This window comes from Labrus bergylta, chromosome 9 (assembly GCF_963930695.1).
Source record: "Labrus bergylta chromosome 9, fLabBer1.1, whole genome shotgun sequence".
Lineage (NCBI taxonomy): Eukaryota > Metazoa > Chordata > Actinopteri > Labriformes > Labridae > Labrus > Labrus bergylta.
Genome location: NC_089203.1, coordinates 14,344,264 through 14,371,947, shown reverse-complemented (window position 1 = coordinate 14,371,947; position 27,684 = coordinate 14,344,264). Strand labels below are relative to the sequence as shown.

The window sequence follows — 27,684 nt, the reverse complement described above, 5'->3', positions numbered from 1 at the left end:
AGTATATTTTGTAATCTTCTTGAGGAAATTAAGTAACCTATGTAATATTTGTCAATTTCCATTTTTTAAGGCTTATTTTGGGGCTTTTCATGCCTTTTTTTTTAAAGATAGGACAGTGGATAGACTTAGAAATTGGGGAGAAATATAGATGGGATTGACATGCTGGAAAAGGAGTCACAGGTCTGATTCCAACGAGGGCCGCCCGCATGGATGACTATGCCTCCGTACATGGATACTAACCCCATAGGCTACCGGTGCCCAAGTCAAAGTAGAATTTAAGTTAAAAGAATGTAAAAAAAAGCTTCTCATGTTACATTTACATCTTTGTAGAACTCATGTGGATATCAATTTATTATAATATTTGTGTCCTTTAAAGAGCCTGTAAAATAAAAAATTGTTGAAGCTTGTGCTTTTGGACAGTTTACGGTCTATTATTTTCATGGGTTATTAAACTTAGTCTGTTCAAGAAATGAAACCTGCGATCTGGATTAAATGTTCAAATCATAATGACAAGTAAGAGGTCGGTAAAATTCCTTGGCTTGGATTAAATACATTAGTGCTGTGCTAGTAAACTCCCACATCTTGTCCTCTCCCTTGCCTCTGAAGTCTGGTTCAAACATTAATGGATTTCTTCTAATGTATTGGCTTTACACAATTTTTTCTGTGAGCCTTTTTAAATCCACCTCTGCAGTTCATTAGGGCATTGTAAAGTAAGATACATAACATTAATGGGTCAGTGACATACACAAGCAGCAGAGTAATGGAGCTGCAGTGTGGGACTCACTGACTGAGAAGAACTTTGTGTGTGTGTGTGTGTGTGCGTGTGCGTGTGCGTGTGCGTGTGCGTGTCCATGCTTGGCTGTATTTCAAACTAACGCACACACGTCTCCTAGAAACAAAGCTGTCTGCTAACTGTGACACATCCTGGTCTTTTCATGCTACTTGTGCTATAGAGTATACCATAGGTCAACGTGTTGCCTCATTAGATGAAAATAGAAATCGTGTGATCCTACAGAGAGTGACAGCTGATGAGATGCTGTGTGTTTACAAGTGGGCAGCTACTCAATCAGAAAAGAAAACAACAACAAAAAGACATCATTAAAATAAGTTGTTAAAGCTGGATTTGTCTCCAGTTCCCCTTTTAAAGGTTTCAGAATTTCATGTTAATATAAAGACCCACTAGATGATGTTACATAAGTAGAACAGTGTTGTCCTCAAACATTGAATTGGCTGACAAAGAGAGTGTGTGGTGTTGGATGTTCTAGTGTTATATTCTAAGAGCTGGATTTATGTTTTTCATTCTTTTAACAGAGGAGCATCACCATCATTTTCTATTTACATTTTATAACTACTCTTTAATTGCTACAGTGTTCTTTCTTCTTCTTTGTATTTGCCCTGTGGCAGAATTTTGATGCATTATGATAAGAGGATGTTTCTAGAATATATCAGCTACATACAATCAAATATTCTTGGACATTTTACTCCCAAAGCTTGACTTTTTGTGTCACGTTCAAGTCTCTATCACACTTTAAACTTTGTATTTGGAAAATTGCTTTTACATTAATTTATTCATTTAATCCTAATGAGGTGCTCTGAGGCGCCTTACTGTATCCAGTTTCTTTAATGTCCCAGTATTATGTAACATTAGAGGCTAAATCTGCAGTTCAACTATGACAAATAGTGAAAATGGGAATTGGACTTGGCCTTGTAGTCTTTGACACCCATTCACAGCACATTCACACTGATGGAAGAGGCTGCTTTGTAAAGATCTGGACTCCTCATCAACGCAATTCTACTTGTACCAATTCACACACTGCTGGAAAAGCAGGGGGGAGAGGGGGTCTGTGTGTTGCCCATAAATATATGATATGTGACTGTAGGAGCAGGGGATCAAACCCCCAACCTTTCTAATGAGAGAAGACCGACTCTTCCACTGATCCACAGCTGCTCCAAAGTGTGAAAAGCCCTTAAAAGTTTTTATAACTGTCGGCTGCAAAGGTGAAATAAATCTTATCAATGCTTGTTTTAAGTCTATCTTACATCACAAATAGGTTTTGTGCTAACACTTGGCGCAAACACATTGCCAGTTCAAACCGGGATGTTTACTCTCCTGGTACTCCTCGTCTACAATGTGAAACGCACGAAGGCTGAATGGTGAGGCGAAGTTGTTCCACCCGTGATCTGCCATCCAAGGTTGTAACAGAGGCATAATGGGAGAAAGACGACGGTTGTGGATTAGCGTTGCGTGAACGATATTTGTGTGTATGCCGAGTGTTTGTGTATGTGGAGCTCCTGCACTGTGTGTTTACATACTGTGCCTCTTGTGCTTCCCCAATGCCTTAGCTCAATGTGAAATCACACACTTGACACCAATAAAGCTGTTTCAGATACATTGTAGGCGTGGAAATGGCATAACTTTGTTGCAGTGCGATCAAAACTAAGTCCATCTAAATTACTTTAGAAAGAGTGTGTGAACAGGTAAAAGTACACTTTTTATGTTAATTTTTTTGTCCACTTTTTCTTATCTTTCTGCTGATACAAAAGAACAAAGTCATCACTCCCTGGATTTGGCTCTGAGTCCGTGGACAGCCTGTGTTCGGCTCCATCCTGTCTCTGTGTGGAGCCAGAGGGTGAAGAAGGCATTGGGATTCTGATAAGAAAGTCTGGGTATTCCCTCTGCTGAGCACACATGCACACTTACAGTACACACACATGCAATGCAAAGACCACAGGGGTATTTCATCAGACTGGGATCACCATGTCTTCAGTTTGGTCTGCACTGCCAGCTTCAATCTACTATAGATCTGATCCAGCCACCCATGTGACACAGAGCTGACCTGTTCACTGTGTGCACAGATGAACAGCCCTTCAATATCTGTGTCAGAATACATCCTGGAGGAAGCACAACTGTATTGGATTCAGCCATTTGACTTAAAGCAGTATGTCTGCAGTAACAGAGCTGCCAATTTAAGCACTTAAAGCTGCAGTAGAATGTTTACAGTCATTATAACCAAGCAGGCAGGGCTGTATGTTTAATGTGACTTCAAAGAGCTACAGAAATTCTATAAAGGTCAAAATCCTTTTTGTCATTAACAACAAAAAACACAAGTGTTGTTGCTGTTTGACATAAGAATTGTTGTTTTTTTTGTCCATTTATTTGGCAGTGGAAACAGAAATTCTGCAGCCTGAATGTGTTGGCGAAAAATCATAGATGTGAGGTGGCGAGACTAATGGAAATGTGATGGACCGATGTCACTACCGGCAACTTGTTTGTTTACGGCCTCTGAGCCTTGTATTGATCTGATTACAAGGTTATCAATTTCAAGTGAAGGAAATGATGGCCCTGTGATGTCACCCTTAACTACCCTGATAAAAAGGGGTTTTGCTACTACTCCAAAAATGGAGGAATATGCATCACTTATTTTTGTTGCACGGCTTTTATTGCGGTGCTCTGCGAAGTGCTCCGAGATAACTGGTTTCTTTGTTGTTAGAGGGTGAAAGAGAAGCAGTTCAAAATGGTGTCCAATTTCATCTCTAAGCCGTCTGGTTCGCTTAACAATGAATGATTGTATTCAAAGAGAATCTAAAAAGATGCCCACAGTTACAGAGCAGTAAAAAAACAGGCGTAGAAGGAGAATATTAATGACACTGGATTTTTTTTTTTTTGTAGACATTAAGATTTGCGTTGTAGCAAAATACACACTTACACACACACACACTTACACACATACTACTGCTGCACAATAAGTCCCTGATGAGCTGTGGGCAGAGGTCTTGGAGAGGAAAGAGGAAAAGAGGAGCTGATGCATTTCCTCTGGACACACACTGTTTGGTTGGCGTGGGTGATTTGTCATGCAAGTCCTAAGTGTGTCTGTGTGAATGTAAGACACTCTCACACTCGAACATTGTTAAGTGCTGGTGCTGATGGTAATTTGATATGTAATATGCCCCACGCTGGGCAACAGCAGCACAAGAGCAGGGTCCACGTCTCAAGCGGCCCGTGTGTTTACTGTCCACAGCCGCCCCCGTCCCCCAGCATGTCCTCATTCTGTCAAAAGCCTTTTGTCTTTCATGAGAATTCATCACACTTTTCATCATGTCTTTTGTTTTCAAGGGCAACCTTTAATATCTTGTTTTTAATGTTAATTTTTTATATAATGTAGGTCAATGTCATACCCCATATTTACAATGTACTTCCCGACCTTTGAAATACTTTTTTTTTTTAAAACAACAGAAAATACCTGAAAAACATTACAAAACAAACAAACTCAACAATACATGTATTCAAAAGAAAAAGCACAGCACAGACTAAATCAAAACACGTCCAATATCATTATAGTGTGTAGGATGCACATTTTCAAAACAAGAACACGTCATGTTATAGTGTAACGGCATATTTGAGTTGATTGCTCGAACTAGTTTGCAGGCTCTGATTTGTTAAAAAAAAAAAAAAAATGCTACAAGTATTGGGAAATGTTTATCATCATGTAATAGCTGATATCACGCGGGAGTATGGAGTAAGACAGCTACTACTGCAACAGCAAGAAAGAGACAGAAAAAAAGAACTTAAGTGGCTCCTTTCAAAATATCATTAGCAGACGTCCAACCAATCACAGAACAGTTTGATTGGTTTCTCCTGCCCCTGAGTTATCATACATCAGTCGAACCCACAAATTACTGAGTTCATTCAGAGTGCTGGATGCTGAAGCTGCATTCAGTGAAGATGATTGCCAGATTCAAATTCAAGATGTCTACATGGTCAGAGAGTATATTAGACTGACGGCGATGATGGATGCCAGAGGCTGGATACCGGATCTCAATCAGCCGATCACTCTATCAGGATTAGTCTAATAGACCTTTTATAATTCTGAATATACCCTCTGGGAATTCAAGCTTACTTATCATGCGTAGCTTGGCCATACCAAAAGGAAGAGCGTTCTCTCTACATCAAGAAAACGCGTTGGATATCATTATAGAGAGAGTGTGGAGAAATCATAACATTAGAAAGGATGTTCTGTACTTCAGGACAAAAGGCACGTCATTAGTCTTTGGTTGAACAATCTCAATATTTGAACATTTAAATGTCTTTCCAGGGTAGCACATACATTACCTTTTTTGTAAGCGACAATTAAGATCCACCTGTTTGCCTGGAAACACAAGCGTGGCTTCAAGATTTTCCAGCCCGTTTGTGGAAGAACAGGCACGGCAGACAGACGGATGAGAACAGTGCAGAACTGATCAGCAGAACAATCATTCTTCTGGGAGGCCCGACGTCGCCTCATACAGGAAGAGAGGGATTCATAAACATTCATCAAGTCAAGAGAAGGGAAGGCTGTGTTTGTGTGTGCTAATGGTGTAGACAGATAAATACAGTAAACGGTGTACGGCGAAAGAGACACACAGCCTCTCTTGTTGACAGTTGGCAGCACACCTGCGCGCGAGGCCACACCTTGTCTGCCGCTGTTTGCACACAGCAGTCTATTGTGCCACCAATTCTGACTGCTTTAGATTCATTTGACTTACATTATTATATATTACTTTAGAATGTCAGACATCTGACAGTAAAATGATGGGGTCGTCTTATGATTCTGTCTACTTGTAGATCTGTCAAAATGGTCAATATTATCTTAAAGGTGCCTTCAATGACTGTTGGTTTATAGAAGTATTAACCCTGCTGCCTTTGATAGCAGTAGAAAATCTGTCGGTATTTGACATGACCAGAAATAGAATTTATTTTTCGTGTGGGGGTAACTGTCTGAAATAGCTCTTCAAAGGAGCCTTTGAACTTGGCTTTTAAACGCTAGTGATACAGTAGCAGTTTGTTAAAATGTCAAAAACACTTTTCTGATTTTGTAGGAGCCTAAAGCAAACAGTTATGTGGAACATTAACATCAATATTACATCACCCTGACTGTTTCCTACATCTGTGCGTTGGCACCCAAAAATGCATGTGGACCTAATACAGAGAGGAATGCACATGAAAGGGTGTTACGTGCAGTGTGAGGTCACACAGGGGCATGGCATGGCCAACAGAGCAGCAACAGCATGTTGGAGCAGACTGCTGGACAAGTTCTCCAAAACACACACACACACACACACACACACACACACACACACACACACACACACACACAGTAGCACACAAGTTATAATTTTAATAGGCAAAATAAGCAACAATGAAAAACAGACAAACTGTGTTGGCAAACTCAAATACACAGACAGCCAGACAGACAGACAGACAGACACACACACACACACACACACACACACACACACACACACACACACACACACACACACACACACACACACACACACACACACACACACACACACACACACACACACATTCATAGCCATGTAATTAATCCAGGAAATTAAAATGTGATATCACCATTATTAAAAAAACACTTCTCCCCAAGTTTAAATCTATGAATATTCTAATTGCTTCCTTCAGGGCCTTCTTCTTCAATTGGACATGGTATTATTCCTCCATTTTTTTTTTTTTACTTATTGATAGCAATGAGCAATGCAGGACTTTCAATGTCTGAAGCCGGCTTTATTACCCAGGGTTGCATCATTTTCCAGGAGAAGAAAATTAAGATTAATTCAGTCTTTGTGCGGACTGGAAAGGCTGCCTTCACGGGCTCTAACTGACTCTGTTAAGGCAAGTTAAACCTTTGATGGCCTCACAGTCTGACCTTTGGGAACGAGTTAGCTTCATTCATTAAGTCCTAGTTGTAATCAGCCACTGTGTGACCTTATATCCAAGTTTGATTCCAACATCGATCAGTGTACAGTCCGTTTGCTAACTTAATTGTTAATGACGTTACAGGGACAGATGTTAGGCTACAGTTTGAGTAATGTTCTCTGAAGCGTCCCATATGCTGGATTTGCTTTTTGTATTGTAGGAGTAGGAGGAGTCGCTTTCCTGTGATTGTCTGCCTACTCTCTCTCTCTCTCTCCCTCCCCCTTTCTCTCACTCCCCCCCCCCCTCTCTCTCTCTCTCTCTCTCTCTCTCGCTCTCACTGTGCTTCATTCCCTCTCGTTTTTCCAAACTTGAATATTCCGCTTGCCTGGGAGCTTTCGCCAGCGGAGCAGTGCAGCCAGCTGACTGACACTGAACGTATACCGGGCTGATTGTTTTTCCTGCGCCGTGCTGCGCCGTTTGGATCACACTTTAGGGGGAGACGGAATCATCAAGAGTATCAGCTTCTTCCTGCCTTTCTTCCAACTTAATTTCGGGCTATTTTTCAAGATGACAGAAGAAAAGAGTGTTCGGCATGTAAAGCTGGTAGGTGACTGAATGAGACCCCTCCCCTCTACGCGCAGAGGTGTCTGGCTTGGTCTGTCTGTGTCGGGGTTCAGCGCACAGACGCGCCGGGGTGAGAGGCGCCCGGGGATTGAAACTGGAACTGGAAGCTTATTTATTTTCAGTTTTTATTAGGCTCTTCGTGATATGTTCTCTGTAAGCTTTTCGTTCAGTGGACTGAATACAAATGCGTGAATTCGGCTGCTGGTATCGGCTAAGCTTAAACTTAGACACTCTGCTGTGTGAAGAGGGATTCTCGTGTGTTTTCATGTCTACAGACAAGCGGACCCAAACTGATATAGATTTAATTTGATGATAGAATGGGAAAACGGGTCTGCATTCTGTCTTGTGTCCTGGGAGGCACAATATTTGTTGTGTAATTAATTAGAGAAATCATTTTTTCTCCCCTGTAACTCTCATAAGAAGACCGCGGGGAACCCTAGACCTAAGTTTGGGTAACCTCTGCTGCGCACAGCTTTCCTGACTGTTATTAGAATGATTTCAGCACAGATTCATGTTGTACTGCCATATATGCCTGGGAGATATATATACTTTTATATATATATATATATATATATATACCTCTTTAAGCTTTTAGAGTTTTTCCAGTAATGTATTATTATTAATCAGATGTTTATTCATTCTTTCGCTCCTCACAGTTCTGATTGCAGTCTCACAGTAATTAAAGTTTGACAGAAGTGCACATGTCATGTTTAAGAGATGTAGACAATCTCTTTCCTATCTCATTATGTTCTTTCTGAAGCAATGATCACTGAGTCCAAATCAGATCTGCTGCTGGGTGGAGCAGTAAGCTCATGCCAAAAGAAAGAATGCCCCGTCAGAATACGATGAAATGCACAGAGAGTTGTCAGTAGAGCGGTGATGTGTCAGTACACATAATTCAGCTCATGGGTGGCTGAATGCCAAACATTGAACTCCCCCATGTTGTGACGAACCCGCTGAGCTCAGTTGAGCGAATTAGCTTGTTGTTGGACTGCTTTGAATGCCTCTGTATGCTGATGTGTAGGGTTGCCTTCACGACAAAGGTCTTTTGTTGTGAGGAACCCGAGCAGTTTGCTGCTTTTTTTTTTTATACTCAAATCGGGGAATGTTTGTTGTATATTTGGTCCTTCTTTACTCTTTCAGTGTTAGAGCAAAGCCAAACCATGATAATATAGACCGAGGGTTCAAACCCAGTCAGCCATGTGCACATCCTATAAGTGCACTGTCGTAGTTTACCTATTTCTGTCTTTTTTATACCACAGTGCCTTTAGGGATGTCCTGTCAAACCATAAGACAACAGGCCTCATCAGGCTGATTACACATCAGCACACTCATGTACGCTTCCATCTCAAACAGACATGGCAGTGCCCCAGGCTGCCACACACATCCGAAAGCCATACATTCTCTTTCCCCACTGTCTATCTTTAGGGTTGTTTTCCTGTGGTCTCTCTTTCTTTCATCTTCCCTCTCTTCCTGTCTCTCATTTGTCTCTCTCTTCAAATACCCATGCATCAATCATCGGTCTCCATCCTCTCCAGCTCTCCCAGTCCTTCTCTCTTCTCTAGCTCTGAAGAGTGGTGGTGGGGGGCTGCTCCCTGTCAGTGCTCCAAGGCACATTGCAAAGCAAAAACGCAAATGTTGTGTTTGCTTCACCTGTTCATTCTAGTCGCCAAGACAAACAAAATTGTTGTCCAGTTTGATCGAATCTAAAAGGTTAAGGGAGGTGAATTTAACATTGTTAACTGAGATAAAATTTTAAATCTTGGTTTCTTTTAGCAGTTATAGTTGTCATTGAAAGAAGATTCATTTTTAAGGTATGACATTGCAATCTTGGTGCAACATTAAGGGGTTAACTCGTATCCAGAACCTTTCCCTTTATGCAAAATTAGGAAGCTATCCTGAAAATGTTTGACTACTTATTACAATTACTGCATTGAGTCTTTTTAGCACAAGTGCAACAATCTGACTATAAAAGCTTGTTAATGAGACGGCAAAGACATGTATTTGCTCTCATTTTGACCTTTCTTTCCCCCCCATGTTTCTGATTGTCTGAAAAACACATTGGATTGCCCTCTGGTCATTTTTAAATGAGGTTCTTAGTGACATTTAGCAGATTTATCAAGAGGTCTGCAAGCATTTATAAGATCATTATTTATATCTTTTCCCTCACCTTTACCCAAGTCCTCAAAAGACCTTGAATACTTTTAAATGAAGTCCAAACGTTCAGAGGCTCAGAAAGAAACCCAGTTAGGCAGACCGGTGCTCTGAGAGGACTTTTTTCATCTCCATTTCAGAGGGGACCTAAGTCGTATGTCTTATTCCAAGTGGCATTAAAAAGAAGGTTTTGAAAGTCTTCCATTGACCTTGATTAAACTTTGAAGCGGACAATCTGAAGTCGGTTCTGCTGCGAGGTGTGTGCTAGATGAGGTGGTCAGTTTAATGCAGCTGACACACATACAAAGAGAGGCGATGAATCTGCACCCCTGGAGTTTTAAAATCACAGACCTCTACTCCATATTTAACCATTGGTCACAGTGTCAGAGCATTCTGCAGCACCTCTAGACCACAGCGATTGCACAAATTCTTCCTAACGGCTCAGATAAATCATCTGAGAGAGCAGACAGGTCCAGCTAATAAGCAGTACTCTCCTGAGTTTTTACCCTCGGCCTCATTGTTTGTTCAAATACAGACGATAAATGAGCTCGGAGACTTCTTCTGTATTGGCAAAGAATGCGCGAAGGAATGCTTTGGTGAAAATATGCTGTTATGTTTCTGTGTTATGCTACTGTGGCAGGATGGAATGTGATTATTTAGATTTGTCTATTTAGTTTTACTCTTTGACATTCTGATCGATACAAAACTGATGTGCTGGAAGCATTGTAGTCATCATAATCACAGTACTAAATGCTCTCTTCTGCTGTTTTCATTTGTATAAAGCAGCTGCCAATAAGTGCATTTTGCAGAACTGTGACTTTGTATCTGCAGAGAATCTGTAACAGGCTTCTGTTAGCACTGCAACCATGCAAAAAGGAATGTAGGTATAATCTGAAGTGTCAAACAGGTGGAACAAGACTTTCCTGGGCCCCAAGCAGCCACTGTTTCAGGAAAGACTTAACATGTTCTTGTTGCAAATCATTTAATACAAAAGAAATACAACAATGCATCACAAATGGTTGAAATAACTGGCAACCAAAAGATGTGGTCTGTATATTATTCATATTAGTCTGTTAAAGACATGGTTCATATTTGTTGGTGTGAACAATTTTCTATTTTTTCTAATTTTATACTTGTAATAAGTTTGGAGGTTAAATTCTGTTAAGTGAAGGCTGTGCTGATTACTTAAGGTATGTATTCAGTCTCAATGTGACTACTTATGTGGAGCATAGAGGAGTTTGTGTGTGATATGGAATTGATCAAGGGAGTTAGTGTGGGAGTCTTTGCAGACACAGTGTGGATGCATGGATGCTGTGACAGATTGCCTCCTGTTTTTGTCTCCACACTCCTTTGATCTCTTCATTGCTCTGAGTGCAATGAAGGTCCCTGCCAAGAGACGTGTAGCCTGTCTCCCTGTTAGATTTCCCCCTGCATGTAGATCAGCAAAGAGAAGTCATGCATGGTACCATATCCTCCGCCTCAGAAAAACGAAACAACAAAAGTGTAATTTTTGGGTGTTCAGCTTTACCTTTCTGCTATTTGAACCCATGTTTAGACTAGGACTGAACAGCTGCACCAAGCTGCTCATCTGGAGTGCAACACAGTATGCAGAAACTACATGGCCTAAAAATCAGCCTACATGACTTTGCTTACATGGTGTGAGGTATTCAAAGTTACCATGTATTAGTTGAAAGTTAAAAAAGATTGCTCTGGCAACTATCAATAAATATTTGCTCTTGCTGGAGACATCATAGACTTTAATTGCCTTCATCTTGGTCAGTATTTAACCAATGAGGGCTGCAAACCAAATGTGTTTTTGTCCCCCATAATTATCTGATCTCAATCCTATAATTGCTAAAACCTGCTATAATTCTCAATCGATACTTTGTGGATGTTTTCCAGACTCATTGCTCTGAGCAGAAACTGAGCTTGCGAATGTGTAAGGTGCAAACATTGATTGTGGATCTATTTAGGAAGAAAACTTCGGACCAAGAACTCACTGCAGGACCAACTAAGGGAATATCGATTTCCCATTGCCTTAATATACAAAACACATTCTAAGCAAAATCCTAAGTACTCTGTCTGAACTTGATCATATGATAAGAACCATTGTTTAGGATATAAATTTGCGTAGAGGCATAGTTAGCTTGGATAAAAGTTATTCACAATAAGGCGTGTAGCTGACCTGATTGAAAGACAGACGCGATGTAAAGGTTTGTCAAGAGGCTTGCAACTATAGGAGGGTAAAAAATAGTTTTATGTAAAAATGGAGATTCTTATCTTGTGAGTTTTAAAATAGATTCACCACTTTCAAAAAACTTTTTTTTTTTTTTTGGCTGATTTGTCACTCCCTGCTAAGTGCTAAGGCTAGATCTCTTACTCAGAATGTCAAATGGAGCAGCAAGAAATTCAGCCAGTCTCGCAGATGACTGGAGTAGATCCTGAAGTATGTACTTATTAAAAAATAGACTTTGAATCCGGAATCCAGAATCATTTTGAATCGAAAATAGATTCTGAATCGCTAACCCCAAGAATCGAAATCGAATGAATTTGTGATACTCCCAAAGGTTAGCCTGTCGTTAGGTTGACTGAAAGTTAGGTTGAGAGATCATTTCCAGCATGGTGACCACCATCAATGTGACTCCAAAACCCCCTGCAGTAACAGATGGGTGACGTCATTCAGCCTTCTATTAATATTTACAGTCTTTGCTTATTACACAGATTATAGGACACTGTATGAAATGATCAAAAGACTTGGTGAACATTTCCACATGAGGCATAAAGGCCTACGCTCAATAATCAATTAAAACTCAAGACACCCTGACAGGATGTATGTTGACTAATGTTCTGTTAGCTCAACATCAAATAAAGACAGGCTGTTAACATAGTTTCTCTGCTAGGAATTAGTCTCTAATGTGTGTGTAATGGTTAATAGATATTCTGTATATTAATATCTGTGGGCTTGATTGTCGCTCATTGTGACTAACAGCGTCGCAAGTTTATTGGCTATTCAAACAATGTGAGTGCTGGTTGTAAAATTGACAAATGTGTCAGGTGGAAAATAGGAAAGACACCTTCGCCAGAATGATTTTCCAGATGTACGATAGGGCCCTTAGTGGTAGGAGACCACCATTAATTACAAACACATGAGGACAAAAATATGCTAAAAAAAAAAAAAAATGAAATAGGCCAAGTGTCACTTCTTAACTTATTTCATTGTGTGTTTCCCTGTGGTAAAGGTTTGATGTCCAAAGAGTTTGGGTTACATCTCACAGAGTCCGTTTTCATTTCAATCCTATGAAGCTAAAACCTAATTGTCTTCCATTGCTCCTGCTGCAGTTTTAGTGTTTTTGATTGAGTATGGTTTCATTTTTAAAGTTTCTCAGCTGGGAGCTCTCCAGACTGCTTGTAATTGGGCAAATACAAAGGCCGCGAATACATATCTTTTATTTTTCATGCTGCTTTCACACTGTGAACATTTGGAGAGGTGGAGGGTGTTTTTCACAGTTTTAGTCAGAAGGCATAAAAAGTGATATTTAAATCAGATGGCATTGGTTAAATATTTTCAGAATGTCAGTCTGAAGTAGTGGGAGAGGACATTTTTCAGATGGAAGAGAAAACAGATTTTTTTTTTGTAGAACAAGAAAGATGAAAGTTTAAAGATTTTTTGAAGTGATATTTTATTGATGAGTTGAGATCAGTTACATTTCATGTGAAATGTAGCAATTGATTTGGACTTTGACTGCCAATAATTCTATCCTTGCCAAACTATGAGTAAAAAAAAAAGTAGTTTCCTGAGCTTGTCCTCTTGTTCTGATATGTTCAAAACGCTTAAAACCTCAAAGCGTAAGGGTCTTAACCCTAAGAATCAACAAGACATAAAAAGAGGAGCTTCCCCGCCCCTTCCTAACAGCAGCAGCTGAGCTGAGCAGGCAGACAACCTCTCAACACGCTAGTTAACAGCCAGCTGCCTGTGTCTGCTCCTGCTGCATTGCACGTGTTTCCCATGATCTCACCTGCTGGCACCGGCAGCCTGGGATCAGGCCCAGATCTGCTGTCATGCTGCCCACCCCAGAAGCCTCTCTGCTGGGTGGAGTGCACCACATTTCCTCTCTCTGTGGGATGACAGAGGTAACAGAGGTTTGGAGCTTTGCCTGGGGAATAGTGGTGTGACACAGTGGCATATATGTTTAGTGCACTTGTGTAGCTATGCATCAAAGTATGTTAGTTCTTCGGTGTTGTCAGGTTTGTAGAGATTTTCAGATTTAAATGCACCATCTGAACATGAAAAAGTCTGGCAAATAAAACAAGACGGGTGTGTACAAGCATAAAATGTGCAGCTTGCTTCACACATCACTGCATTAAAAGATTGTTTCATAAATATCAGTCACTCTCTATTTCCAGGCTGTTTAACAGAGGCAACCTGCTATAATGAACATATCCACACTAATGCCAGCTGAGGATAGGATGTAGTTATAAAAAAAAATTTTTTTAAAAATGGGATTGGGCACGGAGAATGAGAAATAACTCTAAAGAGACGGATCACAGGGGTAGTGTAAACAGGAGGAGGCGTGGAAAAAAGGCTTTAGAGTTTCAAGGATGTTCGTTGGATTCTGGAGAGGGTTAACAACAACACAGAGCTAAGAGTAAAAACTAAAAGTCATAAGGGTTGAAGAGGGGTAAAAATATCCTTGGCTTACTCATGAGCTCACGTAAAGACACATGGGCCTACACGCTTTCATCATCTGCCCAGCAGGCATGTTTATGGAGCACCTTCTCTCTAAAAGCAGTTATTTTACTCTCTTGTTGGCTCATTGCAGCAATCTCCAGGAATCTGACATTCTCCTACAATGCTCTGCTAAATATAAAATCATAAGTCAGAGCGAGCAGGAGGCTATAGTGTAAAGTATTTAGTTCTCAGAAACTGCCCCGTTGAATTGAACCATCTTCTCTTACTATGATTAGCAGTTCTCATGAACCTCTCGCAGAAAGCCCTCGGGTTGAGCTCTTTCTGTCTACAGGCCGTCGGTTCAGTTCAATATTGATATAGCAGTGGGCATTGTTAACCTTCACAATTATTCTCTTTGGTTTCACTGCACCCAAGGGAGCGCCTATTTTTATAAAAGCCGGCAATGTTGGACAGCTATTGTTTAGCAAACATCCTATTGATTTGTGTTGGCCGCAGCATTGGGGTGAGTGTGTTTTTGTTTTCTCAATTCAGAAATGCATTATTCAGAATGTTTGAAGAAGTGTGTGAGAGCTAACTCTACACTTAGCCCATATAAATTTAGTCCTTTTTTTCTGTACGCTTTCACATTAGAATTCTGGATGCATACATTTGCATATTTCTGTGATATTACACTGCCTGTGTTTTCCTCACTGAGGTTGTCTGCTGCTTAACTTACAACAACTTTTTGGCTCTAAAATGACGGGGACTTCTTTGTTTCTGCATGCTATCTGCATGCACTGATCTGCATTTGGACAGTTGTGTTGTAATGCGATTGCCTGCATCCTACAACATGTGTCAACATTAATAATGCAGATAGAGGAAAGAAAAACAATCTCAAAAGGCTCTCTTAGGTTCTTGCATTGTGATTTGAAACAGATTCCCTATTTCAAGGAGCAAATGATTGTTTGTTGGCGATAAATACAATATAATTGAACAAATAAGAGCTACAAGCCACTGACATTTGGACGCAGGGAGCCCACTGAGGTGATCAAACAGCAGCCAAGGAAAACAATGGCTCATATAGTCTCCTCACTCGGAGGAAATGCCTAACATTACAGGGCTGTATAAATAGAAGGCTCTGACTTTGTAGAGCGGGGCGGCGAGATAGAGGACAGGAACCCCCTCCCTGGGGTCACACTGATGGCAAGGTCTCTCACCTCTCCACTCTCTCTCCCTTGTTGCTCTTTTTGTTTTGTTTTTTTCTCTCTCTGGGTGTGGGTGTGATCTATTTTTGAGCTGATTTCTCACAACCTCCTTGTGTTCTTTCATCTCCTTTGGTATGCTTCTGTATTTTTTATCTCTTACTCTCTCTCTCGCTCTCTTGCTTTTTCCTGACACACGGTCATAATAAATAACTAAAGAGCCTAGTAACACATCACAAACACCTCCTGCTTTAATAATGCACCTTCTACTACTACAGTGGAAGCGGCAAATGGCCCTCCTAGATGTATTATGTTGTGCAGAGTTTGACCCAAGGTGAATGCCGTACTTAGAGCGGGGAAAGCTTGTGTTTAATGGCTTTTGGTCAAGCAGACTATTCTTACTGCTGACAGCTCGGTGCCGTTCAGTTTAATTTAACGCTTGTGAGGAAAGTTCCCTTTGCATCTGGATAAATGCAGTCCATGCACATGGTCCTACAACGTGCAGCCTGAGGTGTGGTGGTAACGGCTTCTGTACTGAGCACACCCGTACTGGGATGGAAAATCCATCTTGGGTTTAAAATCTAGAATCCACGATTTATTTGTCATTCCACACTGTGTCTGTTTTCCCCAGTACCTCATTTTGAAAAGGGAGGGAGGGAGAGATTGCGTCCCTAAAACCAGGTTAGTTGCGGCGACTACGTGTAATGAGGTTACGGATGATTCAGCCAAGACAACTCCAACAAGTCTTTCATCTGTACTATCTTTTGTATCAGGCGTATAAATGTATTTCCCCCGGCTGACAGGCGGTGCAGACAGTTTGGAAAGATTGAGCCCCAGCTGCTATGCACACATAAATACACAAGGACACACACATTCACCACCAAGACACTCTTTCTTTGACTCCTTTTCTTCCCTTTCCCATTATTATCACTTCATACACGTGCACACAAGTTGCAAGAATATAGGTTTTTCTCTACCTGGAACATTTTCACTGTCATCTTAATGACTGCTGTGAGGAGAAAAAAATGTCCAAACTCCCGTCATGTTCAAGTCGACAAATCAGCCACAGAGAACTAGCAACACAGGCTATTTGATGTTCGTTAATAAGGACGGTTGTCACACCAGTTGTCAGAATTGTCAATGCTTTTTGAGACCTTGCATTGACCCCAGTCAATAACACAAGCTTGGACAACATCAGTTGCTAATAAAACTTGGCAAGCTATACTGATAAAGTGCTGAGCGACTTATGGATCGGTTAGCCTGCTTATTATAAGATGCATTCAAAGTCGTCAGCTCTTTTTAACAATGAGCAAACTTTTCAGGAATATACCGTAAATCTTTTTACATCAAGCTATTGTTTTCTTGGCAGTCTTTTCCAGTCTAATGTAAGTGTACAGAGGCCGGGAATGCAATTTCCCACAGAAAAGAACCTCTTTTCAGGAGCTGAAAGTGCTGTTTATGTGGTGCGTAGATTGCTTTTTCACACGATGCAAAGTCAATTTGCATATATATGGAAAATACCAGTAAAAGGTAAGCCATTAACTTGCCATGCTCTCGTGCACATACATACACACACAGATGAAAATATAGAAAAATTGAAGCTGAATTGGTGTCAACTGTCAATACAAGCTGGTTTGTCTGCAAGCCAAAACAATGGATTTCTCAAGTTCTGCTGGGTGTGCTTTTCCACCCCATCATTTTTACTTAATGTCGCTTTAGATTCATGAATTCATGCGGGGAAATCATTTTGTTCCGAAATATTAGAATGTGTAAAGCTTGTCAGAGCTTAGTCAGAGAAAATACTACAGAATCAATTGTACTTGGTCTTAAAGGTGAATATCCGAGTCCACACCTGTGAGTCAAGTTCAACTGACATTTTCAAATGTATAAAATATAGCCTATCTGGTTATTTCTAAAACAAATGTATGATTCTGGATCCACCTTGTTCTGCTCCTATTAGCGTGCAAGAGAAAGAAAATATTTAAACAAAGTAATTGTGTCCACTTGATCACAGTCTTAGCCTGATTTATAAGGTCAACAGCTCATGACCCATGTTCAGCCGCCATTGAGCTTGAGGCCTGCATACTGATGATATTTGTTGACAGTTAGCGTAAGCTTCATTCTGTTCTCCCTCCAACATGCTCAGCTCTGTCTAAATATCTAATCAGCTGTTCTGCCAGCTTCTGATCCCAGATTTGTTCTCACCTGGGCAAATGCACATGAATAATGGAAGCATTATGAATTGTGGCAGGGGAACGGTTGCTTCCCAGTGTTGTGCAGAAGCTCGATAAGGCTCTCCACCGCTGCAAAAGAGCCTGAGTGAGCTGATGAGACGACGTCTGACAGTATTAACTTTATTACCCACAGACTGCCAAGCTGTAACAAGCAGAAGTATTAAGTGGAGGGTGGAAGTGAGGAGGTGTGTTCTACTCACTGTCACAACCCTGTGAAAATCTCATTTCATTCTGCTTTCATGTTTAAATGTATTAAACCAATTAGCAAGTCTGGCTCGGCCTTGTGCCTAACGAAAATGGATTGTTTATTTTATTTTCAGTGTCTTGCATCAGCAAATGTCCTTCACACAATAAAGCACTCATCAGCACTGCTGACAGGCAGAGAGGGGAATATGGGGAACAAATAGAACTGTGAAAAAGAGTGTGGGTGTATGAGAGCACACAGTGACATGTCTGCAGAGTCATGTTGGTCTGCAATACTTTGATTCATACCGGCATGGGAGCAGACAAAACACATAGTGGTTTTAGTTAGAAAGTTAGGACAGGAACAAACCCATTTCTTTAATGCAGAAACACAACTCATTGTGTATAGAAATGGGCCATAGTGGCAGAAAAATCTAATTTAAATAATTGTAGTCAGAAGTTTATGATGCTCACCTCAAGATTCTTTATTAAGGCATTTTTAAAACACCTATGACACCAAATCAGGTTTGAAGGGGAAAAAAAGGTAAAGAATCAAGGACACATAATCAGTCGACTTGTGTTTAAACTTTATACTGATTCTGTAAAGGTCAGCCCTTGTCCTTGCGTTAAAATGTCTGAGAATAAACTTTTCATGATTTTTCTTACCTTCTTGTTTGTATCATGAGTGTTGTATCATTGGATTTTTAGTTGGGAATTAAATTGTAGTGTTTTTTTATATTAAAATTGGAAAAAAAGGTATTTTTTCATGGATACATTTACATATAAATGATATCAGTTGCAAACTTACTTTGGATGACATCCAATGTCTAAATCAGTAAAACTAGTTCCCTATATTCAGGCACATTGTCTTGCACTGTAACATAATAGTTTCCAGGAAATCCAATGAGGCAGAGTGAGAGGAATTGAGTTAACTTCTCTCCAGAGTTACTTACTTATTACGCCTATCGCTCCTTTATGGAGCATATAGCCCGTTGACCACAGACTGCCAGAGTGAGTCTGTGTTTCTAGGACAAAGATCAGGGAGGCAAGGAGTGTAAATCTTTGAAATGTTTTATATTGAACTTAAAACTGAAGACTTATTTTCAATCATATTTTTTTATATAAGCGGCCTCCAGTGTAGCAGTGAGAGGGTTAAGCTTAACCCCGCCTGCTCAGCTGCACTGAATGTGAAATGGAAACACCGGCTTGGCTGCATTACTGTTTATATTCTATGAATAGGAATCACATGTTTGGTGAAACCAGCCCGCTCAGAGGCCTGCTGCAGAGAGAAAGAGAGAGAGAGGCAGGAAGAGATAGACGGAGAGAGAGTAAAGATTGTGCCAGAGGAGGTGAGGAAAAAGATGAAGGGGAAAAATTAAGAATAAAAAGGATGGCCAAAGGAGCCCTGGCCAGTTTCTCACATGCTAAGAAGCATTATTTCTCCCATGCTGTACACATGGCTCCTGTCAAAAGCAGCAAGGAAATGTCACACAACAAGTTTAATTTCCTTCTTGTTCCCACTTATATAATCATATGTACAGTTTGTTGTGGCCTGGTCAGCTGCAGGGCTCTCAATTTTGGGGCTATCCCACTTCCTTTTTCCAAATCCAGAGCAGTGAAAATCAGCAGTCTCTTGATATCTGGTAAATTTCAGCAGTACCTAGTTCTGACGTGTCCAATGCCTGTGGGTATTTTTATCCCCTGTTGCTCCAATAAATTGCCTTCCTAAAAATGTCAGCAATCCAATCCACTAATGCAACTGAATTGCACTCAATCTACTCAACAATGTCCTGTTTCTTTCAGATTTAAATGCTCAGCTAAGGTGATTAGGTTAAATTCCATGTTTGCCTCAGTTTAAGAGTTATGTTTGCTAACAGGGTCACAAACCAAAGTATTCATAGAGTAGTTTTGCAAAAGGGTGTTTTTATTTTTCCTTTCAATGTGAGAACCCTTTATTAGTGTACTGGGCTAAAGGGTGTGAAGCTCTGATTTGCAAACATCCCATAAACAGGCTAGCCATTCACTGTGCAGAGACGTGTTTTCTCCAGTTTGGTATTTAGCTACCTCAAAAAGTACTGAATGAAGGCTTTCTGATTTAGAAAAACAGACTGCAAGGCAGAGTAACCACTATTTTGTTGTGCCATGAACATTTTTTTCCGCAGTCCATAAAAATGTTGAGCGTTAAATTGCTCTTTTCTTCCAGGCAGGTTTTTATTGTGTTTCACATAACAAGCTAACAGAAAAAAAACAACTTTTATTTGTTATTAGCGTCATTAAAAGTTTGCCTATTTTTGTAATGGTCCAAGCAGAACAGGTCCACTGAAGATTGAGGTCAGACAGAGTTTGTAAGCATGTTACCTAGCCCAACACCACCCAGGACAATGAAGCTGATAGCTAGCATGAATACAGCTGGCCTATAGCAGACACCTAGCAAACAAGTCTTGTACTGTGAGCCTTTTGTGTGGTTTTATTATTAATACAAAACATGTCATTTTTGGACAATTTCTTTTTTTGCCTTGCAAACTGGTTAAGAAGCTTAATACCACGCTCATATCCCTTAAGTGACAGCTAGAAGTCTTCCTTAGCTTATCGTGAAGTTTAACAGAGGAAAAACAGTTATTTCAGTCGATCCAAAGATGTAACATTTTGCTTTGCATTGCTTACTTACTGTAGATCACTGATTAATACATAACGTGTAAAAACTATAGGTGTGAAAATGCTGGCATATACTCCTGTAGCAGACACAACTTTGTAAGATATTAACCTTGTTTTAAGAGAAACATTGTTTATCTGTGATCTCTGGGGGAAAATAAACTACACTCTCCACGATCATAGAGTGGCACATCGACGTCTCTGATTGGTGGTACTGACTGTTTCCATCGAAATGTTTCCTGCCCCAGCGCTGTATTTGAATGGATAGTTCTGCTAGCAGAATAGCTAGTTAGGTAGCTTACAGGAATTGTACTGATAACCTTGTAATGCCACAGTGAATATAATTTATAAACACAACACAAACGATGAGATATTACAACACTTCTATAAAGAGCATTTAAACACTATCTAAACAGTTACATTAAAGAAGAAGCAGTATCATTTGCAGTGCTTTGTGGGATGGGTAGTTCCTTGACTCAGGAAAGAATAAAGACTATCATGTACCTTTGCCTTTTTCTCCATTTTCAAATCATATTTTTGTGCCGAATAAAATGTTTTGTAGTCACGATTATTGAGGTAGTTGGTTGTCAATGGAGGATTCGAATAGGGACATTCATTTCCTGAAAAAGGGCAGCGGAAAAGGTGGGCGGTCACAGTTTGGCTCTATTCTCATCACTGTGATGTGACCGACAATAACTGATACTCAAGGAAGTGACTTTTAGCACAAGTCCTCAAGAAGTGAGCCAGACCTTGAAAACAACTTGACATAGAGGCCAAATCATAATTACAACTCCTGGGTTTGTATTAGTAATGTAATACTTACTCTCGACACGAAACAGAATAAACATTTCCTTATTGGTCCAGCCATACTTTTATCAAAGTACTCCACAGTTTGCAGTTATCTAAATTTTCCATTTTCTGCAGTAAATCGTTACACAGTTCAAAATGCACCACTCTCTGTAACTCTAATGACTAATCAATTAAAACTATGTTTACATTTTTTCAATTGTAATTGTTTTACTTCCCTTTAACATACCTTCTACTTTAAATTAAAACAACTTTTTGCGACAAAAAACAAATTAACAAGTTGGTTCATTTTCTCATTTAGAAGAGTAAAAAGTATTTCTGTAGATTTAATATGGCAATTTCTCAAGGTATGTTTTCCATACCTCCTTAAAATAAAGACCACTGATCCCTGATACTGTCTTTCTCTCAAAAGCCTTTAAAGCGCAACTATGTGATTTTCTTCTCCTCGTCCTTCCCTGTGATAAGCTTTGATTGACAGCTTCCAGTCCGATTGAAAGATTCCAGATACACTTCAGGGATGGGGAAGTGTACTGGGAGTTTAAATGGAGGTATTTCGTTGGGGTCCAGGAGGATGATGGGTGGCAGATATAGAATAAAAATTGCATATTCATTATAGATTCTCTGTGTTGAGATTCAGTCTAAGGGCTAAAAGTACAAGTCATTGTCTGTCTTCTGTTTTTTCAGGACAGGGATGAGCATATGGATATATGGATGCACACATGTGTTTGTTAATACCCGCATAATCTACTTTGCACTGAAGCAAAGCGTTTCCTGGAAGTAATCTTTTCTTCTGCTTTCCACCCAGGGAACAAGTCTTTTTGATATATGTGTAACATCTGGCTCTGGTTGCACCTCAGCATGTTCTTTTTGTGTTTGAAGTGAAATCCTTTTTTATTTTAACTTATTCCACAGATTTAAGATTTGTTTTTCTAAGGTTTATTTTTGGGCCTTTTTATGCCTTTATTCCGATAGAACAGTGGACTGAGTGGGAAATACGGAGAGAGAGAGTGGGGAATGACATGCGGGGAAATGAGCCACAGGTTTGACTCTAACCAGGGCCGCCTGCTTGGAGGAGCCTCCGTACAAGGGGTGCAACCTAAACCACTAGGCCATCAGGGCCCCCGTCAGGGTATTTTACAGAATGGTTAGTATCTTGACCACCCAAGGTTTTCTTGTGCGTGTTTGTTTGTTTTCTTTGGATTTAATTTCTTTAGACTGGATATTTTACAATTCCAGGGGGGGAAATTACTGAATGAGAAGGCTACAAATAAAATGTATAATTGAGGGTCAACAACTAACAATAATGAATGCAATATTTTTAAGAGAAAATAATGAGAAATAATGAATAAATAAAACTGCAGCAGTGTCTGGTTTAGAGCTTTAAGGATTGGTGATACGTTTGCAACCGTTGCCTCTCCCTCCCAACAACATCGAGTGTCCCTTTAAGTCCCCCTTTTTGAGCTGGGGCTGCAGCTGTGTGTCTAAAATTCACAGGAGAGCAATTCGGATTTTACAAGTGGATTGTTTACACAAGGATAATAATCTTTGTTCCATGAAAGCCTTTTCTCCTGACTGACGCATGCATCAACTGAGTGAATTGGTACACATGCAACCACACGCCCAGGGGACAGTAAATACACTTTAAAATCTGCCTCTTTTATTGTTTTCATGTCCGCAACTTAACCAAATAACATAAATTGGGACATCATTGTTTTTTGTTATATTGTGGAATTCTCCAGGTCTCTTAAACTGGTTATGACGCATCATCGACTGCCACATTGGAACCATTAGGAGCACAAATTAACTTAGCACATAGGATTCAAATGCTGTCACAACAAAAAGCATTTGCTGATTCCTTCCTTCTCTATTTTCTTTTCTTTTTTTAGTAATTTACTACATTCTACATTTTTTTAGACTTAATAGGATCATATGCATGATATCATTGTGATCTTTTATAATCTGTTATTTGTGAAAGCCAGACCCGATAGATAGATAGATACTGTATTGATCCTGAGGGAAATTCAAAATTAAAGGTACACATCCAGCTCTTGGATTTCTGCCCCTCAAGTTTGATAACTCACAAAAGTTTGGAGCAAGTAGTTTCACAGACTGGTTTGAGTGTATGCGAGTGATAAGAAAATAATTAATGTAGCCCCTCTACTACACACAAATAAATTAATCATTGATTGTGTCCCAGTTTTTCATCCATCTTGGAAAAAGTTCTGCCAGAGACGTCAAACTCAAGGAACCGTGCAATAAACTGAAGAGCAAGATAAATTTACAGGTGTGTGTGTGTGTGTGTGTGTGTGTGTGTGTGTGTGTGTGTGTGTGTGTGTGTGTGTGTGTGTGTGTGTGTGTGTGTGTGTGTGTGTGTGTGTGTGTGTGTGTGTGTGTGTGTGTGTGTGTGTGTGTGTGTGTCTCACTGTAATGTGCACGTTTGTTTGTTTATCATCAAGCAACAGCTCAAGCTGTTCTGTCCAGATGGGACATTACACTCAAATGAGACTGGTATTGGAAGAGACAGATGAGAAAGAACTTGTACAGTAAATGTGCGGCTCTTGCTTAAATGTGTATGTTTTTTTTTGTTTCGTTTATGTCTGTGTCTGCTGAAGAAACGCCTTTACCATGAAGCTAGTGAATTAGCTCTCTAAATGGCTCCTATCATGGACGGCTCTGCTTCCCCAGAGTGACACAGCTAAAGCTTAATGGACCTGTTGATGGTGTGTTAAGGCTTGATGGTAATTATAACACCATGCTCTGTTAGACACAGTCACATTAACATCAACACAAGCAGCTCAGTGGCAGGAAATAGAGTGAGACTGATTCAGTCATTTAAATCTGACTGTTGCACCAATCCTGGATAAAGACCCTGTTCATGCCTCTGTGGATATGATGGATTTGGTTTGTTTTTTGTATGTATAGATGCTTGTTTACAATTGCCTATTTTACATAATTAATAATAATGACAATTAAATACAAACATAAACTCATGAATCTTGGCATTTGTGTGTTAAGATACTTACAAATGTTTAATCCCACAGCATATTTGTCGTGATCACTTTTTGTTTATACCTGTGAGAAGGAAAGCGACATAGGGATTTCTGTGACTTCCTTTGTTTTATTTTGTCAAACACAGATGAAGCAGGATTTGTAGAAAATCATTGCAGTTGAATGACAGTGGTTTTATTGGCGTTTATTTTCGTCTTCCTCTGAGTATGTATGGTGGTGATAGAAAGACATGTTGTTTCATGAATTATACCTGATTCCTGAGCGAGGTGAACATGGGTGTACAATGACCCTTCGATCTTGAATCAATGTGTATCCTGAGAAGCTTAATGAATGTGTGCCTTGTTTCCTGTTGTTGACATATGTTGGCCCTGAAACAGCAGTCATATGGAACCACTCAGCCTACAGCTGCTCTCTGTGACCTTGTGGAAATATAGATCTCTCTGACGTCGGCTTCTTCAACGACATTTAGTTGGATATCTTTACAAAGTGTATTTTCAAAAACAGTGTGAATGATATTAAGAAGTATTTTTATGTAGTTTTACTATGTCAATGTATTTCTTACCCACGCCTTCCTCCCTGATTGAAGTGATTTCTTTTCAATTCATCCACCATTTCTAAGGCTGATCAGATGAGCAGCTCTCTAGCCAAGCAAAGACAGAAATACAGATAAACCGTCAGAGACTCCTTCCTGTATAGATTGTATCTACAAGCTGTGAAGCCAGTGGCCTTGCTTGTCATCGAAAGGTCCTGGAGGTTGTCTTTGCCTCCCTTCATCACACTCCCTCTACATCCTGTCTCTGGTTGTATCCGTTTTTCTCCCCCTCTCTGATACAGTGTAGATAGATGAGACCTATTGTTGGTGTGATGAAGCACAACCTCGTGTTTGCTTGCTCTGTGGATTCTCTCTCTCCCTGTTTACCCCTTACATATCCAGGCGGTATGATGATAACAACCGCATAAGGCATCTGATAAATAGAAGCCAAGGTGAATATGGGAGAAGGTCATTATGTGCATGTGAGAGAAAACACACAGCTTTCTAATAGATGAGTATAATGTACCTGACTAACACACACGCGGTTACTTGCACACTAATGCGGTGCCTGTTGCCTTTTATCAGCATAATATCTGCATGATTGGCTGCGAGCAGTTATTTATTTCTTTTCCTAGTAATGAATTTTGTAACAATGCAGCTGCATGTATATAACTACTTTCTTCAGTTGAGTGCCTTTCTCGAGCACTTAGGCGCTGCTCAAATCATGTTTGCTTTGAACACAGCTCAGTGTCGAGGCCTGGTTTAATCTGCAGCAGAAGGGAGGAGACTTTTGTTCGTGCAAATGAGTTTGAGCCTTTGAGCTCTGTTTGTGTCTTCATACAGTCCCGTCTTCAACATGTCCTTGGCAAGTTTTTGAGCTTCTGAATAGTGCTTCCTTCTCAGTGCAGCTGAATTTACACCAAGTCATGAGAGTGTCACATCCCATGATATAGTCACACTGCTCTGTGGATGGCAGAGCTGACTTAATATATTTTTATATGAGTAACTGAATTTCAGACATTCAGTTCCAGGCCAATGCCACACATCAGCATTGTGTTTCGACAAGTTGCGATTGTGAATTGTTTTCTCTATTCAGAGTCATGCTTATCCTATTAAGGAAAAAAACACATTGTAGCTTCAAAACATAAAATACATCGTATGTTAAGGGATTGGAACAAGTGCTATTTTGATGAATAAATTGTGTTTTCTGTAATATTAAGCTCAACATTTGAATATTGAGATTGTTTCACGTCAAACAGGTAGAACGTTTTATGTCAAATGTGGTAGTAGGCTCAAAATGCTAAGTTTTGGTTGTGTTAGAGACAAGTGAGTTAAAAAATTCCATATGGGTTCTTGAAAAATGGGAAGGCCATTTTTGAATTAAAACAGAAAATTATGCAAAGATTAAAGACTCTCTCTGACTCTATCTTTGTGGCTTCTATACTGTCTAGTGGACATAGTAGAATCTAGAAAAAAAAAACAGGCAGGTCGAAATACACGAATGATGAACAAATGTGAAATCAAGCTTTGACAGACCATAATTTCAGGAATGAGGGAATGATGTTGAACTGAATATCAGCACGGCAGGCATAGGCACAAGGCGCTAGACTTAAGTGCCAAAGACAATCACAGCAATTCAAGTACAAGCAGCATATTGAGGTAAAAAGAAAGTAGTTCCCTTTTGTTGAATAAATCATTCATTCAGACCCACCAGTCAGACTACTTCTGCAACTTGACTGGATCTGGACCGCTGGCAAACAACACATTTTTACATTCTGTCTACCTGGCGTGTGTGTGTATTACTTTTGTAATATGTACTACTTTATACAACTGTGTATTTCCAACCAGGAAAATAATAGTCTGTTGACAGTTGCTTTGGTGGCCTTTGGGATTCAGAGGCACCAACTTGATGAGGAAAGACAAAGACTTTCTGATGTAAATAATTAAAATCAAATAAAAATAAAAACACCAATTGAGAAAATTAGGGCCGATGTTGATGTTGATGTTGATGTCGATGTTTGTTTCATGACTTCTTTTGGTGTAACACTCCCACCATTTGCTTTCATGTTGGACAATGAAAACAATTCAGAGTTTGTTCAAAAGAAATAAAAACCTCTTCTCTGAATCAGTAGATAGTTGTACGAGATGTCAGTAGTAAAATGTATTTGGCACAACAAATAAACATTGACTTCTTGACTATGTCTGTCTACAGGGACAATACCGATATTGAACCAATGCATCGGTGCATCACCGACGTTGTTCTCCATATGAGCACATATGAAATCCTTCTTGTCTTGATCAGTTTTGTTGTGTAAAGAGTTTAAAGTACACTCAAATTCAGTTGGATAACCATGATGCTAAATCGATACATATATTTTATATTTTGCACCTAAACTCAGTTTGAAACTGTTCGTTTAATCCCCTGTGACTTTGATCGAAAGACTACCTCAGTTATCTTAATGACTCTTTTATCTGCTGCCCTTCTCCTGATGACATGTTCATTCTGTGAGCTGGAAGTTTTCTTAGTGTCTGTAAAAAGTCATCCTTATGCACACAAGCACCAAAGCTGCGGAGAGGTCACTCAGAGAAGTTTAAACGCAGTCCCAAAGATGACAAGTACTTTCTGATTAGTCACAACCCATAAAAGTCAGTCATCACTAAATCCTGCATGACTGGCACAGAGGAAGACAAGGGCCGTCTTTCAGGAACGTCCTCTCCCTAATGAAATCGTCACTGTCAGCTCTGTGGGGTCATCCACTTTTATACTGTAGTTTCACGGCCCACACTTTGTTTCTTTTAAAGAATGGAGAGCTACTGAATCAGAGGGGGTAGGAGGGAGGGTTATTGCTGATTTCTCATGTCAGTGGTTTTAAGGCCACCCAGGGGAGACAGCTTGAAATGCAGGCCGTAAGGTGCTGAGATTTGGA

The 27,684-nt window shown here is 40.0% G+C and overlaps 1 protein-coding gene across 3 annotated transcripts in view; it reads left to right on the top strand.

Annotated features, from left to right (window-relative positions):
• mid2 (midline 2) overlaps positions 1-27,684 on the top strand; it is a 131,060-nt gene that overhangs the window by 38,637 nt on the left and 64,739 nt on the right. For 2 of the 3 annotated variants that reach the window (XM_065959089.1, XM_065959087.1), the window contains exon 1: positions 6,987-7,294. The exons of the other annotated variant lie outside the window; for it this stretch is intronic. The gene's annotated coding sequence lies outside the window, so the exon portion shown is untranslated. Of the gene's footprint in view, positions 1-6,986; positions 7,295-27,684 lie in introns of those variants that run through there. 3 annotated transcript variants of the gene reach the window in all.